Genomic DNA, 4,778 nt, shown 5'->3' with positions numbered 1-4,778 from the left:
ATTTTTCTGATTGTCACCTTCTCCTTTCAAACCCACACTGGAAAAAGTGTTGCAAGAAGATATGTTCCTTGGCACATAGGCTGACTGGCTTGTCTAGGGTCCTGCTCCTTGCCTTTCTACCAGACTGGAGTACCATCAGCCTTTCTGCAGTCATCAGGGACCTCCCCTGGATCACAATGATGTGTCATAAATGATAGACAGCAGCCTCACTATCACATTGGCTGACATTTTCAGCACCTTTGGGTGAATTCCATTTGACCCCATAAATTAAAATATATCCAACTTCTCTGAGAGGTCCCTAAATAGTTGTTCCTCTGCTGCTGGCTGCCCCTTTCCTTCCCGTGACAATTGTGACAAGAACATCACGTACCTTTTCCTTGGTTTCACAACACTGCTGTAACATATGCTCCCACTGAAATGATCTATTTTCAAAATTAGATTAAAACAAATGAACATCGCCTTAGATAAACACTGTAAAGCCGGAGTCCCACTGCCACTGTTTTACATTTTCAGGTCTCCCTGTGGAACAAAAAGTTTTTATTGGGGTTTTGGGGGGTTATGCCTCCCTGGTATTCAATCATACTTATGGGATGCAAGTTAGACATATTTATGTCGAAAACTTTGATAGAAGTTCTCATAGCTTAATTATTCCCTATCACAGCATCATAAATCCTATATAGCTTGCATAGATTTCAAAAGATTGTAGATTATTATCCCCTTTTGACGTCGGTAGTTAGCCAAAAATTTGGGTACTTGCATGTTTTTTTCTAGCATAAAGGGGAAAGAACTGAAGATGGAGTCAACAAGCAGATCCTGTTTGTTTACAAAGGACGTAAAAAGCCCCTTGCTCCCTTCCATGGCATAAATTGTGAGAAAAGATTGCTCTGCAGAACTGCTCACACCATGGCCTTTCTGACCAGCACTCAAGCCAAAATCCTCTCTCTAGGTTTTCTTGATGAAATCATTTTCACAGTGTATTTTGTACTGCTCTCTCACATTTCATGGTCTTTCTACAAATATGGTTTACAAAACAATCCACAGCTTTTACATTCCACATGTGCCTGTTTCATACACAGACACATGTTTGGGTTTTGGCTGGTGGCTGCTATCACTTAAGCTATGTGGTTTCAGAAACGTCTTCTTACAACTATCCTAGTAAAGGAGTGGCACTTCTACTTAGCCCATAATGTTACATGACTGGAATTCATTATATGGTTTTCTCTGCTTTGTTTTAGCCTGTGAAAGAATGCATTTGCAACACAGTGCCCCAGGCAGTTCATCAGAACCAGGGCTCAAGCCCAGCATGACAGACATTACAGAGTCATGGAATATTCAGAGATTATATTAAGGTTACAAATGCTATGTGTATATCCTTATCCATCCTAGTGATAGTTCTCCTGGCTCCATGAGTAAGATATAAAGTGCTTCCTGGAAAAAAAAAAAAAAAAAAGAAAGAATAGAAAAAAAAAAAGCCATTAGTGGGTAATTAATGCAAGCCTTGAATGCTAAAATGGTATGAGTAATGTGTCTTTTGAAGTTTGGCCCCATGGAGGGGGGAATCTTGCATATCAATTTGACCTGACTCAAAGCTTTAACCAACAAGAGACCTAAAAAAGACATTAAATAAAAGTCCTAGCCCAGAAAAAAAATGGTCATTTGTGTTTAATCTTAGATCTCACAGGCACAGAACTAGGCAGGGGAGAACTCCCTCTCTCTTCCAAGTCCACCAGGACATATGCAGATCCAAAGGTCCTCGCTGTATGGTAGAAAACAGAAGAATGAAAAAGGAATTAAGCTGCCTCTTTTTAAAGATATGTGTGCCTTGAAGCACTTTTGTTCCCAACAAATAGCTCTCCATTGTCCAACTACAGGGCGATCCATGTTGACCCCTTCAATGGACCCTGTAAAACTAAAACATCAACCTTTGGTCTATGAAAGGACAGCAAGATTCAGGAGCTTGAGGACGAAGTCCTGACTCTAAACTTAGGTTTCACCTAGAGATTTTGTCTTTGAGCAGGGTCACAAAGTGTCAAAAGAACAGTGAGGTTGGTCTGGTGACCCACAAGACCACAGCATTTGGACGAGCAAGTCCCTAACACTCTGAGAGAGGAAACTATCTGCCACTACTAGTACAAAGATTCAGAGCTCTGCATGCTCCACAGAGCCAGAGAAAGCAAGCATGGGTTACACCACAGCTTTCAAACAATGTAAAAAAGGATAAAACTTCAACTCAGATATAATCCTATGGTCTGCTAAAGTAAATCCAGCAACTCTTTGGAAATCAGTGGGTTACTCCTTTTTTAACTGAAAGAGTTCTGCCTGATGCTCTTAACAGTTGCAGCAGAACAGAAACATCTGGGTCCAATTCCCTACTGATCTGAGCCCTTAGTTACCACAACTGTAAAATACCTATTTCACAAGAAAGTTAGAAAACCAGCATGAAATGCCTTTTTTTGCTGACAAATGCCATTACAATGAAGTATCACCTAAATTCAAGACTAGCGAATTCCCTTTGTTTCCAATTTTCACACACACCAAAGACTTATCCTCACTTAAGCAAAACAAGTCAGTAGTGTGACAATGGAAGATAAATGTATAATGCATGAACACCAGAGGAAAAGAGTTAGAAAGCGGTTGCAAGTACAACAAATAGGTCCATTCCAGAGTGGGAATAATTAGCCCTTTAATTAAACTTATCTTGCTGCTAGACAAGAGCAATGCTCAGCAACACCTGGCCTGGAACGTTCCCGTCTCTGCAGGCAGCAGATGGAGCGCACAGACACCATCCACATCCCTCCTACCAGGTCCACAGTTGCCTGTGCCAGCAATTAAGGTCTGGGACAATGTCTGACTTATTGTGAACATTGCCGGATATTTCCTTATCAGATTTGTTCTCGGCAGGTAAAGCAGGAATTCTCTTTTTGCTGATTTTCCCCTCTTCTTTCCCTTCCTTTCTGTCATTCTAATGGCACACTCCTCATTTCATCCTTGTCCAGGGCAAGGCAGAAACAAACCCAGATTTTGCAGCACCTTGCATGCAAGTATTTCTGAGAGATTTCAGCAGGGCTTTGCTGCAAACACATTCATCCAAGTGGCAGCCTTCAGGCCTGAAGGTGTTAGCCTCCAAGTTAACTGCTTCTTTGACCCCATTTTGGTACCCTGATGGGGAAATCATTGAGATGTCAGGCCTTTGGGGTCCTTTTTATACCCCTCCCGAAATCATTACAGCCTTATGAGAGAACCAGGGCAAGGTAAAAGTCTGGCTGCTCCTGTAACCCTCCTCCAACAGCAGCAATTCTGGGAAAAGCAAAATTTAGGAGACAGTCAAGTAGCCTTAGCAGTGCAAGATATATAACAATATATTTAATATCCTAATCCATGGGAAAAATGTAATCACTAGTATCTGAATCCAACTCTCACATCTCATTGTTGCACAGCAAGCAGCTCCATAGTGTACCCAGGTGTCATATGAAAAAAGTATCATTTTTTGTTTATATTCAACCTGCAACCTGACAAATGATTATGATATTCTTTATTTTCTCTTGTGAGAAACACAGTGATCAATTGCTCCCTACATGCTTTCTCCTGGTAGCTCAGGCTGTTATTCACCTCTATCACAGCAGGGATTCCTTTTCCAAGCTGAAGAATCCAAAGTTAACATCTCCATACAGAGTGACTAATTATTTCATATGTTTAATCACCTTTGTTGTCCTTTGCTGTGCCTGTTCTATTCCCGCTATGCACTCGAGATAAGAGAACAAAAATGTCACAGACTTTTCAAACTGTGGGCACACCATAGATTTCTACATTGAGTCGATAGGAGAGAGTTCTATGAAATGCCTCCCAGATCTCTTTCCAGAGTACTAATACCTTGTTCAAAGCCCATGACTGAGCATACAAACTTACGACTGATTTTCCCCATTTCCTTTCCTTTGCGTTTCGTAACTTGAAATTTTAACCACCTCTTTATCATCCACTCAATATCATGAAGTTTCCTAATTCTTTGTCCAACGTAATGCAATAGTTAATCTCAGCTCTTTCCATCTCAGTCCTCTCACTGGGAGCTGGCAGGACTAACCGCTGACAAAACAGCTTTCACAAAACAAAACCCTCACCTAGTCAAAAACAGAAGGTCACACTTTAACTTAAAACTTCTTAATGATTTTAACTTAATTGGCCTGGAGTTCATCGTGGGAGAAGCTCAGCAAGCTGTAGAGCATACTGAAGTGTGATAGTGTGTGAATTTTAACCTAAAATCACTTGAATTCTAGGCCATGGCTTACCTTGTAGCAGGCAAAACCAATGCATTTTTCTCCCCCTAACACATGGAACTTGTGAAGGCTTCCGAGTTGGTCTGCAGTGAAACTTTGCATGAATTATCCATCCAGTGGTTTCCATTTTGATAAGTCATGTTTTTGTCTGAACATCTAGTCACAAACACAATCAGGAGCCGGATAAAAAAGAGATGTCCAATACTCTTGGTATAGTAGTTTTGCCTATCCCACATGTCCAAAGCATCTATCAGAGTGGGACTTAGCAAGTTTAAATGGCACAAGGAAAGCAGTACCTGTGATTTCCATCGTACCATCAGCACAGAGGGCACTCTTAAAATCTCAAAAAGCCAAAACCTACTGTCCTTAAAATTTGGACTGCAAAGCCAATGACAAGAAAAAATTAAATATAAAAATAAAAATCCTATAAGGACACAGAAGCTGGGAAATACAAGGCTTATACCAAGGCATTAGAATTGGTTGAATAATAATAAAACTAGACTCATT

The sequence above is a fragment of the Anser brachyrhynchus genome (genome assembly GCF_964034855.1).
Source record: "Anser brachyrhynchus genome assembly, chromosome: 16".
Classification (NCBI taxonomy): Eukaryota; Metazoa; Chordata; class Aves; order Anseriformes; family Anatidae; genus Anser; species Anser brachyrhynchus.
This window is presented reverse-complemented; position numbering follows the sequence as displayed.